The sequence below is a fragment of the Ambystoma mexicanum genome, chromosome 2q (assembly GCF_040938575.1).
Source record: "Ambystoma mexicanum isolate Mex_15411 chromosome 2q, UKY_AmexF1_1, whole genome shotgun sequence".
Classification (NCBI taxonomy): Eukaryota; Metazoa; Chordata; class Amphibia; order Caudata; family Ambystomatidae; genus Ambystoma; species Ambystoma mexicanum.
In genome coordinates, this window is record NC_090924.1 from 162240916 (window position 1) to 162256252 (window position 15337).

At 43.0% G+C, this 15337-nt stretch overlaps 1 pseudogene; it reads left to right on the forward strand.

Annotated features, from left to right (window-relative positions):
• The first annotated feature begins 10020 nt into the window (after positions 1–10020).
• LOC138568677 (small ribosomal subunit protein uS15-like) lies at positions 10021–10478 on the forward strand (annotated as a pseudogene).
• Positions 10479–15337: the final 4859 nt, after the last annotated feature.

Sequence of the window (15337 nt, forward strand, 5' to 3'; positions counted from 1 at the left end):
GTGCCATGGTTCCAGGTGGATTGTTGGACCATAATATGGTTGTAGCAGAGTTTGTACAGTGTGGATTGACCCCTTGGGACACACAGTGGAGGTGCAATGAGTCACTTTGGAGGGATGTAATGTTTGCAGAAGAGATGCAGAGTCTAATCAAGGAATATTGTGAGGTCAATGATAATGGGGAGGTGGATGCATGCACAGTTTTGGAGGTGGTGAAGGCGACATGGAGGGGTGTTAATAAGGGAGTCTGTGAGAAGAAAGGGAGATGAGTGGTTATTGGGAGATAAGATGCGTAAGGATATAGGGACCTTGGAATTGAAAATACATGGTTTGAAGGTGGTTGATGAAAATCTCCTTGTGGAAGTGAAGGGAAAGGGGTTGAACTTAAGGAACTACGGTTCGGAGAGGTGGTTCGAACATTTGAAGCAAACATTTTATAAGGAAGGCAATCAAGTTGACTCTTTATTGGCATCGAGGCTGCGGACTCAGAGAGCAGAGAGGTGGGTTGAGGAGAGTGTGATGCCGGAGGGTACCTTGAGTTATGACGCAGGGACGATATCACAGGGCTTTAAAGGATTTTTACGAGGCCCTTTGTGGCAAGGAGAAAGAAAAGAGATGGCCCTTATGGACAAGTATCTGAGGGATATATCCCTTCTGCAGTTTAGCATTGAAGAGATACACATTTTAGAAGCCCCTTTTAATCATTATCAAATTATAAAAGCCATTTAACGAATGCCGTCGGGGAAGGTGCAGAGGGGAAGATGGTTTCCCTATGTGTGTTTACAAGAGATTTGCTCCTCTGATCGCCCCATTCTTCATAAAATTGTTCAATCTCATTGTGGAAACTGTCAGGGCCCTTCCTACATTTGGGCTGGCATTAATTGCAGGCATTCTGCATGGGACAAGGACCCTAAAAAATGGTCATCATACAGACCAATCTCATTGCTAAATGTGGACTCTAACATTTTCACAAGCAAAATAGTGTCTAGATTTGAAAATGTCCTGTCTTAATTGGTTCACCCGGACCAGGTTGGATTTATTCCAAGGAGGCAGGCGGTGGATGCGATGCACAAGACTCTGAATTTTATGGATTTGTGGAGAGGGAAAGAGGGTAATCCACTGCTCCTTGCTTTAGATACTGAGAAAGCATTTGACAGGGAGGGGTGGGACTTTCTGTTTGCAGTTTGAAGAAATGTGGGTTTGGCTGCCGACTGTTAAAGGGGATCAGTGCTATTTTCTCAAATCAGAATGCAAGAGTGACAATAAATGAGAGACTTTCGAGACAATTCTCCTTACATAGGGGGACGAGCCAGGGGTGCCCACTGTCTCCAATTCTTTTTGCCCTTACATTGCAACTGTTGGTGGAAAGGATCAGGACCCGCTTCCCAGGCGAGGGGTTTGAGTATTGGCGACAAACAGTTTAAAATGGGATTGTATGCGGATGATGTACATTTGCATCTGCGAGACCCTGGTTGGTACCGGCAGTGTGTGAAATAATTGAGGAATTGAGGAATACAGGGAATTCTCTAGATTCAAAATTAGCAAACAACATTTAGTTATCTTCCCATTTGGAGAGGATTTGGAAAGGGATGTAGAGTAATTGAAACACCTGGGACTGGAAATTCACCATGGCAATTTTACTTATTTGGGGGAGAATGTGACTTGGAGACTAGAAGAACTCTTGGAGGCAAACCCTCCCCGTTATTGGAGTCACTGCACAGGGAAATGGATCTCTGGGGCAAATTAACTCCTCCAGGATGGGGTGACTGAGTTCTCTGAAGATAAATGTTCTTCCCATGATTCTCTATTTGTTTCAGATGCTGCCAATTAGGGTGCCTGGTATGATGATGTTGAGGGAAGCGAAGGGTAGGATGCTGTGTTTGTTATGGCAGAGTAAGAAGCGAAGTGTCGCGTACATTACACTTATCTTGCCAAAATAAATTAAAGGGGTCAGTTTATCACATTTGGCCACAGTTGAGGGTACGTTTACCCCACCTGTGGGTCGAGACTCAAAAGCAATGGGTCTACCTTGAACATTTTAGACTATGATAGGTCACGGTAGGCGAGTGGTTGTCAGTTTCATGGGGTAAACTTCCCAAAAGGATTAGGGAAGATGGGATTTTGGCTGTGTTGTGGGAAATATGGAAACAGAATCAAGGAATGCAAGGAGTGACAACATGGCCGGCACCACTGCGTCATCTATGGCTGCCGCCGCTAAAGGATGAGTTGCCTGACCTATTGAGATTTCAGGCATGGTGCGAGGCAGGGTTGGAGAAGGTGGGGCAACTCCTGGCAAAGGGGAGGTATATTCTATACATTAGCTGGAGAACCCACAAGGCATAGGTACGCTCTCAATGTTTTTATAAAAGCAGGAGTGGTGATTTTTGAAGAGTGGAGAGTCAAGATACAGAGGCAGGACATTAATTGATACAGACCTATGGGGTGCAATGTGCAGAGGGGCATTTAAGATGTCTATAGCATGTCAGTATAAGATGCATGGGAAAAAGCTACTGAACAGGTGGCAGTATAACTCGATGCAGTTGTCCAAGATCTTTCCTGCAGTGGATCCAATGTGTTGGCGGGCTTGGGGGCTGTGGGAATAGAGCTTCTTGGTTGCCTATGTGGTGGTCTTTTAGTAAAAGTCATGCCTTTTGGAAGGAAGTGCAGAGCTAGATTAAAGGTGTCATTGGATTTGAACAACAATTAGATCTGGTGCAGTGTTGTTTGAGTTGGAAGAACACAAAGGGTTCTGGAGGCCACTCCAGCACATGGTTCATTTCCTATTACTGGCAGCCAGGGCATGTTTAGTGATTGGGTGGAACAGGAAAAGCCTGCCCTCTAAGATTGAATGACTGGCTAGGGCAAGGGAGATAGAGCTGATGGAAAATATTACAAGTACACTACATGATGTTCACTCCTCTAGGGAAGGGGAGTGGATGAGCTTTTGCACAGGTGCAAGGCAGGGAGGGACTAAGCTGTGTAAGTGGTCCTTGGTGGCTCTCATGGACCAGAATGGGGACTGGTGCAGCGGGAAACTCCTCCTCTATTGTACATGGATGTTATAATTATTGGGATTGATGGCCTTTGTGTTTTGTCATTGTACGTTATGGCACAGGCACTCTGGGGGGAGTGGGTGATTGAGACATTTTCTGTTATTATTCCAAGGGTACAGAAAGTATAATAATAATAATAATAATAATAATAATAATAATAATAATAATAATTAGGCTTTTATATAGCGCTACAAACCCTCAGGTATCTGAGCGCTGCTTATTATTACCCACGGTGTGTGGTGCTCATTTATCGACCTCGGAAGGATGAAAGGCTGAGTTTGGCCCCGCCGGGATTCGAACCTGCGTTAACAGGCTCTGCACCGGTGTCAAAGCGGGCGCTCTACTCGCGTATGTCACGATGTACCATAATTTGAAAAACTGATACATAAAGAATTAAAACAAAATAATAGAAGAAGTGTTGAGGTTCAAGTCCTCACCAACTATCAACTTGGCTACAATATTTCTCTATTGAGTAAGGCTTTCAAAAAAGCATTATTCATCAAGATCCTAAGATGTTTAGATGACAGTGACTTCTTGTATGCCCCTGAGCTCACCTTTGAAGCCACTCGTATAACATAGCCTTTCTGGCCAGCATGGTGGATGATTTCCTGATTGACATGGATAGAAACTCTGCTTTTCATGGTGGACCTGCTAGCAGCCCCACTTGCCAATGAGCTTGGGGTGCTGTAGACCTGTTGCCAGTACCTGGCTATGGATGTGGGAACCATTCTTGATATAAACCTTTTTCCAAATGGGTAAGCTGCAAGAAGTGGGCAGGGGTCTCTTAAACTCACCCATAGGCACTGTCCCCTATGAGTTCCTGCAGGAATCAGTTCTCTTGATTCACTTGCCTGCGCATGCGTCAAGCCACGCTCCATCTTTTGGAGGCATGGTCTGTAGTGTGTACAGTAGTATGATGATGTACCGATTTAGGCCACAGTCCAATGTCATCCTTAGACAACACTCGAATGCGTGATGGTCTGAGAGAAAGTGCCTCTCAGATGTAGGTGAACGGAAAAAATTCAACCAGGACAAGACGACATTAATTCTATGATGAGTCTGACGTTATGGAAGGTGTGAGTTTCCATTTATACATGTGGGTTGCCATTAAATAATGGCATGCAACCCTTCTGTTGCCCAAGAACACACAAACAGCGTCTTCTTTGGTTATAGCCCTTACATGTGTACGCAACTTGCCACACGTTTTATTTTTCAATGCTTTAATAAATTAGTGTCTTACCTGTTAGGGCTGCACTCAACTATATCGAATCAATTGATATATATATATTACTTGTTCAGATATATGTAGTTATTAATAGCCATAACTCAACCAGCCATATCATCAAGGTTTACATTTGCCAAGCTTTTTGAGATATTTCAACTTAATGAATTAATATAATTTAATTTAATAAATTAAGTTTATATATGCACTGGAGTCACTAGAGTGAGCCCCCGTGAAACATTCATTTATTGTAAGCAGCAAATGCCTCCAGAACCGTAGGTTGAGATCATCGAATAACTTAACACAATGGGGGTCATCCCCAGTTTGTTAGCATCCTGGTGGTAAATCTGCCAAAATGCCGGCAAACTAACCTACAGTTTCCGCCTCCTGATATCCCAGTATTACTGGTGACAGAATTACTAGCTGTTTTATGCCAGTGGGGGCCTGAGTTTCGTCCAGCTCTTGGCTGGAGGTAAGTCAGGTTACCTCTACCAGCATACTTGTACTCTGCCGACCTGGTTCCTAAATACCGGCACTTTTTAGCAGACTAGCAGGTTCATAATGTCGCTTAATTCGAATTTTTAACCTTAGGACATTGAGAGGTTTGTGCTCTCTCATTTTGTCTAGCAAAGTAGAATCACTTTTGATTTTCTGCCTCTATGTCTTGAATAAGGGAAAGCGCCATATGTTAAGTGCCCACTGCGTATGGCATAGAGACTTCAGACGGTGCAGATGGTTGGTGATAACATTCTGCTGCATGTTTCACCCTTTGGGCATATCACCCGCCATCTGCTTAGGCTACCGGTTGTTTTTCGTGTGGAATACAAGTTTGACATTATAAACCACAAACCTGTGGGTCAGGGACGTCATTTCACCAAAATGCCAGGGGTAGCAGAAGTGACATTGCATGGCCCATGATCTCTGATTACATCACAGGAAGTGATGTCATTTGACCTCAGCCCGAAAGGGATATCACGGGAAGAGATGGAACATGGCCTTTCATGTTACACATCGCTGTAAATGGTCTTTGTGGGCACATACCCGTTTGTGCGGCAATCTGCTTTCGAGCAATTCCAAGATGGATGCCTGTGAGATTCCCCGTGCTACCTGCAGCGGTCCAGTTTTTGCACGTCTCTTCGACGTACGGCCAACTGCTCACGTGATCCTTTATCCGGAATCGAAGCGGACGGTGCTTCACGTCGCTTCTGCTTTTGGCGCTCCGTGAGTTCGCTTCTGTAACTTCTATTGACCTCCACTAGTCAAAACTACTTGTACCTTCCGTTTCTCCTAACTCTGTTCTCTTCCCTCATTCAGATTCTCCCTTCAGCCTTGGCTTGCACAATGTTCAATCAGATCAATCCGGCAGACTTGTTTGTTTCCCGTCTCACCTAGACTTCCATTAGAGTAAGTTTAGTCCTTTTAGGGCTCCCCCCTCTCTCCAATTAGCTTACTCACCTGTCCATTCCTTCCAGAGTCTCCCGCTGCTCCACGATACTTCCAATCTCCAGTTCTGAACAGTCTTCCTCCAACTTCGTTCCTTCATTGGTGAGAGGATTACTTTCTGCTTCCCCTTCACTGCTCTAATTTTTCCCTCTTCTGACATTCTGCTAATTTTCCCTTTCCCGTGCTCTTAGGAGAAGCCTCCCGTGTGAAATCCTTTTCTGCCACCAGTCTGGGAAGCTTCTACTTCAACTTCCTCCTGATCCAGACGAAGGGGGACTCGACCAGGGTTTTCTTCCCATTAGAGGGTTTCCCTGGCGGTCCTGCCCTTTCTCCTGGGTTACTTTATCCTGGGTAGGAGAGGTCAGGGCTGTCTCAGGGAAACTTTCACGGCTGCATTGGTCCTCCCATTTGGTTTCATCGATCTGTCAAGGTGAGCTCTGTAGACTTTTACAACAGCTTTATTACACTGCTTAATACAAATTTAACATTTCACCCCTTGCCAAGACAGGACTTTGCATCACAAAGCATTATTCATAAGTACACTACAAAAAATATGGTTACGATATCACTATAATGTGATATAATTTTCCTACAAGAATGGATCACCATATGCATCATTAAAATCAGTGTTTATAGGCCCATATTACCAAATTATTGTGAATGCAAGAATACGTCCATGGCCAAATGATAATGATGTGTTATTATATAGCACTTACGCTTAAGCTCTTTATATAGAAGTAATATACATACAATATCACCCAACATGTGTTGGTACTCATTTATCGACTTCAGAAGAATGAAATGCTGAGTTGACGTGTTTAAGAACAGACTAAATCAGTGACTCAACCCCTGAAGTGTGCCTGAAATATACCTTTAAATACCTTTAATGAGTTTAGCAATTATTGTATAGAATTCCAGAAAGATAATTTGTTTGTTGTTATTCCTATTCTTTCTTATTTAGGGTCATTGATGAAAGTGCTAAACCTGGGCACCCATGTATTTTTTGTTGTTTTTTTTTAAGAGGCCTGAACAAGAATAACAGCCACTCCAGAAGCAAAGAGCCACATGGTGCTGGCTGCAGCCCAGGGGGTTGCATTTTAAAAAAAAAAATACATTTTTTAATTGTAATTTTTGTGGGGAGCAAGTGAGACCTCAGGGGGTCGCAGTTGCGACCACTGGCGACCCCTAAATGATGTCCCTGTTGTGGGTCATTTCATCAGAAGCCCTATGTGATAAGGCATAGGGCAAATATATGCAAGGTAAGGGCCTCAGACGTGATGTGCTTCTTAATGCCATGGGGGCTTTACTCAATACTGGGATATTGTGTCTTCCTAAATGTGCCTCCAGTGGTTTGGGACACTATGCCCATTTCTTTTAGGTGCATAGCACTATCGTGGCGGGTTCAGGCCCAATCTAAAACACGCTGAGCCTAATATTGAGTTTTTCAATATTTCCCAGAAAAATACTGCCAAACATGGCTTGCCGTCATGGCTACTCATAATCTGTCAAATCACAGTTAACCCCCTTTCTTGGAGTCGACTGAACTCCATTGTGGAGTTTGAAGATTTAGGAAAGCGTTATCTCCGCCTGTGGTAAGTCCACCATTTTGTTGAGGTCGTAGTTTGGTGGTGTTGTGAATGTGTTGGCAAAACTGCTACTGCCAATAACGTGGCAGCATCACTTTTACAGTCTCTTTTTTATTGCACTGCCAAACTCATAACTGCCAAACTCACAAGGAGGCCGGCCCATTGTTTTCCTTTCACCTTTCTCTCTGAAATGCATTTTTAATCATCTCGTTTCATCCCGTTATTTGCAATTAATATTCTGCCTCCGCCTGGATTCTGGGGTCAAAGTGAGCTGAGCAACACATGCACTTCACCTGAAAGTGGAGAAGGTTTAATGTAATAATCAAATGCTCTTAATATGTGTGCTCATTTTTAGTAGTACTAATTATTACTATTATTATTATTATTATTACTATTAATAAAGAAATGTGCTTTGCTTGCACTTTGAACGGAACTCCGGAATTTTGGGTGATGACACCTGGCTTGCCCGCATTACATGAAGGTTTGCTGTGAACGATCACCCTCCGGCACTTTAAAGCATAGAGGCCTTTCTCATTCGTGTACACTTTATCGGAAAATACGTCCATTTCCCCTTTGACTATACTCTGTGCGCTGCATTAGGAGAACATGGAACATATGCATGAATGCCTGCAGGCGCTTTATTGTTATTTGCTCATTTTGCGGCAGCGCAGATGTTGCCTGGATAGCATGTGTTTGCTTTGAAACAATAGAGCCCTTTTGAAGCATTGCCAGCAATGCTCTCGGAAAGAGACGGTCTGAGCCCGGCAACCTCTAAGAATATGTTTGCTTTCCAGGAAGTGTCAAAACAGAGAGCATTCAACTGAAAGACACAGCATTATAAGGACGGGAAAAAAAAAACTATTTATTTTACTCAACGAAAATGATTTTGAAACTATTAGAGAATGCATGACTTCAACATATACCTCCACCTCCCACTCTTGCAGTTGGGAACAGATGGAATGCCTCTCCCTGCTTTGTAAAAACTTCTCAGAAAGATGTCTTATTTAGTGAAGTCAGGCCACTTTCTTTCCAACACTGCTACCCTGGCCTGTGGTGTGCCCGCAGGATTCTGCCATCTCTCCTTGGCGCCTAGACCCAGCCATCTTCTCTATACCATTGCAGTGAAATGAAGATCACATCCAGATCCCGATGCACCTGGGCCCTGACAATAACAGCCACTGTCATTAAAAGGCCACGCGCATCTCATGAGTCTCAGAAGGGCAGTCTCCCTCAAAGGAAAAACAGGCAACCTGCATCTCAAGAGTCTGAGAAGGGGAGCCTCCCTCAAAGGAGAAAAGGCAACCTCTGTCTCAAGAGTATGAGAAGGGGAACTTCCCTCAAAGGAGAAAGGGCAACCTTTATCTCAAGAGTCTCAGAAGGGCAGCTTTCCTCAAAGGAGAAAAGGCAACCTGCATCTCAAGACAATGAGAATGGGAACCTCCCTTAAAGGAGAAAGGGCAACCTTTACCTCAAGAGTCTCAGAAGGGCAGCTTTCCTCAAAGGAGAAAAGGCAATCTCCATCTCAATAATCTGAGAAGGGGAGCCTTCCTCAAAGCAGAAAAGGTAACCTGCATCTCAAGGGACTGAGAAGGGCAGCTTTTCTCAAAGGAGAAAAGGCAACCTCTGGCTCAAGAGTCTGAGAAGGGGAGCCTCCCTAAAAGGAGAAAAGGCATCCTGCATCTCAAAAATCTGAGAGGGGGAACCTGCCTCAAAGGAGAAAGGGCAACCTCCATCTCAAGAGTCTCAGAAGGGCAGCTTTGCTCAAAGGAGAAAAGGCAATCTCCATCTCAATAGTCTGAGAAGGGGAGCCTTCCTCAAAGCAGAAAAGGTAACCTGCATCTCAAGGGACTGAGAAGGGCTGCTTTTCTCAAAGGAGAAAAGGCAACCTCTGGCTCAAGAGTATGAGATGGGGAACTTCCCTCAAAGGAGAAAGGGCAACCTTTATCTCAAGAGTCTCAGAAGGGCAGCTTTTCTCAAAGGAGAAAAGGCAACCTCTGGCTCAAGAGTCTGAGAAGGGGAGCCTCCCTAAAAGGAGAAAGGGCAACCTCCATCTCAAGAGTCTCAGAAGGGCAGCTTTGCTCAAAGGAGAAAAGGCAATCTCCATCTCAATAGTCTGAGAAGGGGAGCCTTCCTCAAAGCAGAAAAGGTAACCTGCATCTCAAGGGACTGAGAAGGGCAGCTTTTCTCAAAGGAGAAAAGGCAACCTCTGGCTCAAGAGTATGAGAAGGGGAGCCTCCCTAAAAGGAGAAAAGGCATCCTGCATCTCAAGAATCTGAGAGGGGGAACCTGCCTCAAAGGAGAAAGGGCAACCTCCATCTCAAGAGTCTCAGAAGGGCAGCTTTCCTTAAAGGAGAAAAGGCAATCTCCATCTCAATAGTCTGAGAAGGGGAGACTTCCTCAAAGCAGTAAAAGAAAGTGAAGTAATTCTGTTTGGCATCACCAAAGACCTTCGTTTCCAGTCTCTTACCGCAATGCCCCCTCCTATCTTGATACATTATGTAGTTATCGTTCCCTCAAACTCTTCTTCAAACCTCCGTCAAACCAATATGCAGTAACTCTCACTTCCAACTTCTAAGGAGCATAAAGTTTCCAGAGACCCAGGATAAAACACATTTGGTTAGAGCCCACCGGGAGTACTGCAAAGCATGATTGCTTGGGTGCAAACTCAAAAAGCAAGCACTTAGACAACCCATAAACATTAACAACACTCACTTTTCCTTCCACCACCATCGTGGGTCGCATGCAGTCTCCCGGAAAGGGCCTCTCCCCGTCTGCACAACTTGGCTAAAACTTACATCCGATGATGTCAAAGAACAGATTTTCAAGCTGGCAAAAAAGGGCCTGACTACATCTCAAATTGGTGTAATTCTGAGGCATTCCCATGGTGTTGCTCAGGTTCGCTTTGTTAATGGCAACAAAATCCTGAGAATAATTAAATCCAAAGGACTTGCCCCTGACCTTCCTGAAGATTTGTATCACTTGATCAAGAAGGCTGTTGCTGTTTGCAAACAACTTGAGAGAAACCGCAAGGATAAAAATGCTAAATTCAGTCTCATTCTGATCGAAAGCAGAATTCACAGGCTGGCTCGCTATTATAGGAGCTGGAGAGTGCTTCCCCCAAAGTTGAAGTATGAATCCTTAACCGCTTCAGCTCTGGTAGCATACAACCGTTTTTGAACAAACTTATTTGAACTACATTAAAAATAAACAAAACAAAACATTTGTAACTAAGAGCAAATCACTACAAACGTGGAATACCTTCTGTGGCTCCCTGCAGAACATATGATCTACTACAAAGTGTTATGTTACATCAGCAGAACTTTAAGAGGCAACAGAGCAAAACTATTCAAATTTTATATTGCACTTGGGACCCTTAGATCATCCAAAAAACAGCTGCTGGTGCACCCACTACAGAAAGAAATGTATGGGTGGCAGAAGAAATGCCCAAAGCTTTGTATGGAATTACCTGCCTGAAGAAAGACAAACCCTGCAAAATCAAAGCAAGCTCATGAAGTCGCTAAAGATTATATTAGTCACACAATCCCTCCAGTGTTTGTTCTCCTCATAGTCTGCAACAACCATTCCCTTGGACAAACAGCTCAGCCCTTCCCCCATGCAACTGACTAAATCTCACTAAAAACCAATTAAGTATTGCACCTTAATAAATGGTATATAAGCTACATTTAATGGGAAATATCTGTGTCCATCCTTGATGGTGAGTCTGGTTTAGCCGTGATTTGTTCTTCTGCCCTTCTGTCTAGCCAGCCACTGCTTAAATAGCTGTTCTTGAATTATTCCTATTGCGAATGTTGACCTGACCTCACATGACGATTAGTATCCATAAAAGTGACCATCTCCTGGCTGTGATTAGGACCGCTGTCCTTTCTGTCTTTCTCCCCTTGTCTCGTTCCTACCTGACCCCATGCACCCCACATTCTTGCTCTTGGTAACTCAATTGGCTTGATCATGTGGTTGCATGATGTAAACATGGACTGAAACATACATACATCACTGAAAAAGCTCTTACTTTTCATACCAAGTGATTATTTGAATGGCAATCCTTAAGAAACCAAACCTTGCCAAAACCACCAGTTTCGATTTGGGGAATACTAATTTCAGTTCAACCCTAAACCCTATGAATTTTTAAGTGATTCAGAGTTTGCTTGTGTCTGTGGATTTTCAAAATATGGGAAAGAAGTTGGCGAAGGTGTAAAATGAACAACACTGAATCAGAACTTTTGGGTTATAGGTACATTTGCAGAGGAAGCATAGAAGCTGTGTTATTCAGAGAAGGACGTTAGGGGGCAATGTGACATATCACTGTGATTCACAGCTCATGCAGAAAAGTCAGCACAGAGTTGTGTTATTCTTTAGCTATGTCCACCTGGTCCCAGAAGGTTCACTGCAGCCAATATAAAAAGCCCAGCTGTGTAGTGAAAAGGAGTTGCAGAAGTCTGCCTGCTGTAAGGATGCTGGCCAGAAATGAAGTCCATCAAATGCCAAGGAAGAGGTTTCAGAAGAGAGCCTGCTTGATGGTTTATACCATCCATTTTCTTCCAGCGAGGAAGATTAAGCAGACCCAGTTCAGTGGATATGGAACCACGAACCACATGCTAAATTCCTGTTTCGACAGGGCATGGGAATTGCACCAAACAGGAACTGAACATGTTGCAGACAAGAAGCCATTTCGCTGGATGGAGATGGGGAGAGAATGGCAGAAGCAAGTCCACCCCACCATACCACAGAGCACATACTAGAAATACCCACAACCAGAACAGGAAAGGCCACGAGCATGCACCAAGAGAAAGTTGGTAAGTAAGAATGAGAGAATCCTGATGGTAATGGATGTTATGTTCCAGAATGGTTGAAAGAAGCCAAAGAACATTGATCCACCTCAGTTGTTGTTGACAAGATGTGTGCTTGGAACATTTCCTGTTAGGAACGTGTGTCCAGGTAATTAAAGATAGGTGGAGAGAGGCAGACACTCACCATTTCAAGGAAATACATTTGATTAGCTGGATGAAGGAATCCTAAAACACTATTACCAAAACAAAGATCACATTGACTAGTTATGTGTATGGAAAAATATGGAGAGAGATAGGAAGACAGCAAGAAAATGTGGAAACCTAATGCCGAAACAGATAAATGCTCACATGCTCTTTCGCAGCTGTCCAAATCGGCATATACTCCCTTCAATTTGCAGATGTGTTTGTTAGGCTGAATTTTGTGACCAATAAAAACCGTAGAGTCCAGCTTCCATTACTCTCTCTTAGAAGTGCTTCTTGCTGAATCATTATCAGACATGTTTCAAATGTACAATTGTGGGCATTCTTAAATTCCCATAATACCCTTTCCTCTTATGCAAATTACCAAGCTTTGGCTCTATGTAAGCATTCATCCCCATGGCCCAAACTCCTCAAGCAATAGAGGGTTCCCTGAGTAATTATTTTCAAGTCCTAGCACTTCTGAACGTCAAAACTGTCCATTATCAACCATAGTTGCATTCTGGGAAAAGGAAGTCTGAAAGTCCATTCTTGTATTTGGTTAAGCCACAATGAATGCTGGGATAGAGAATCCTCAATCCCAGAACTGAAATATGATTTGCATAATGCGAAAGAGATTCTCAAAATCAAAATACTGCCTTTTTTCTAATGACAATGCATACTGGGAAAGAGAGCCTCAAGGTCTAAAAACTGTCTTTTGTCAAAAAACGCTGAATGTTGTGAAAGTGATTCTCATAGACCAGATCCGTTTTTATCTCCAACAACCCATCATGCTGGAAGGGTGATTAACAATAGCCAGAGAAAGAACTGGCTACCGTAACTAATATTCCCCAAGAAGGTTGTAGAAATAGATCACAAACCCGGATACTACCTCATACGCAAAACAAAATTATTGAACTGTGAAACATTGACTCAACTAGTCTGCATTATTTGTTTATTATTGGGTCTGTCAGAAAAATATAAATGAATGGTGGCAGGGGAGACACTGTATTTACTGAAAAGAAGACTTAATTATATATATTATATTTTAATGAAGAACTTTGCTGTAAGGAAGTGCTGCAATTGCTGTTCGGCAGGAGTCATAGACAGAGGCGGATATATTCTGTATGACCGCTGTACTTTGACATGTGTTTGCCGATTACATGGCGGTTTTGCCAAGAAACACAAGATTCACTTTGGCTGGGATGTTAGGAAAAGGAGTATGATAAGAGCATTGGTACCAGGTTGAGGTTGAGCGGTCAACTTTTTCTAGCATCTCATGAGTGTTTGGGTCACAGTCAAATACTACAATGAAATTGGCATGATTCCTTGGTGCATCAGCTTGCATAATGTATGTCTGACGAAACAATAGAAGAGAGCACAAATAATTGTATGACAGCAGATTTATTTAAATGTCATTAAATCCTGAAATGCTTTCAAAATTTGACTTGGGTTATTAAAGTTCTTCTTGATAGCCACAGGTCTTTTTTTTAATCTCATCTTCTAATTTATTGATTTATTCTACGTTTTACTGTACCTTATTTGCATGTCTGAATAATAATTGTATCATCATTGTCATTAATAACTGGGTGAGATTATGACCCAAATGTTAAGCGAGTTATGCTAATTCTTGGTTGTTCTTTGTAGTCTTTGGTTGTCATCTTCATTAAAATTCAGAAAACATTATATTCTTAGTCCTTTGGGTATGGTGGCACTCCCTAAATATTCCTCTAGAGTTACTATTTCCCAAAAAGTAGTTATCTCTTTTTTACGTAGTGTTTCAAGTTTTAAAAACTTCTTCCTTAATGTCTCACCTCTGGGACGTATATTGGAAAAGGGATAAGCTGTAGAGCCTGTTAGTGCAAATAGCTCTTTCCTTTCTAAAGCACTATTTTCTCTATGTGAAGTCCTTTACTAGACTGTACCTACTACAGTATTTTTGAGATTAGCTGCTACAGAGTCTTCAGCGCATTCTAATATTAAAGAACAGACTCTTTGCATCTGAACTGACAGGTTAGGTCCATCTTTGGATAGTATAATTAACCACTGAAACACATTCAGACCAAGTGTTGTCTGAACCGACCCCCTAGTTGTTGTAATGTTTTATTTTGGATGTGGATTAAAAAGAGATTAGAACAAAGATACAGCACAGGGAATCTTCTGCATCTTTTGACCTTATCAGTATTTTATGTCATGGTTCTAACTGTAAAGATACTGGTGGGGGGTGCCTGTACTTCCGCTCTCTATATGGTAGAGGAGAGGCACAGAGGATCCCCAGCCAAGATTCTCTATTGTGGTAGCAATGGACGAGCAATCAAGGCCTAGCTTCTCAGGAGGTGATGCGGGCTGGTTCTTAAGTACAGTGTAGTCCCCGAACCCCCACAAAGGAATGTCCACACACTGTATTACTGAAAACACAGTCTTTATATAATTAATATTCAAAGGTATGTACACGATCACAATAACGCACTTTGTATTCGGAAATCAACAATGATAAATATGTACAATTCTAAAGTGGTACCACCAATGTTATCAAATCTCATTAAAGTGCATCAACTGTACGGTTAAAATGTCACACAGATCAATAACAAGGAAACAAACAATAGAGATAGGAAGGAACGCAAGATGGTTGAAACAATAGGCAGAATACTGGCCCCTACCGATAGACACAGTTCTGTGTGGAGATCCCCCCACCTGGGCAACCTGTAAAATAAAGATGTATAGCACAAGCCCAGTCCATATATTGTTCAATAGCCTTATTTCCTCCTATAATGTTTTGCCCCCCCAATGTAGCTGGTGGAGTAGAGTTCTTCGAAGACGCGTCAAAGGATCCTTCTTGAGTGACTCCCTTTAAACAAGGAGCCACGGATCATCGAGAGGCGTCGAAGATGGTGAACTTGTCGTCGACGGCGGCGATGAGAAGTTCAAGGGTGCCGAGACCCCGATGTCGATCCAGGCGGTGCTGGTCAGCGACGTCCTGCGAGGATGAGGTGTGCGGGGCACCTCTGCGATGGATTGTTCAGCACCGCAAAGAGTTTCAGAAGAACTGTGGCC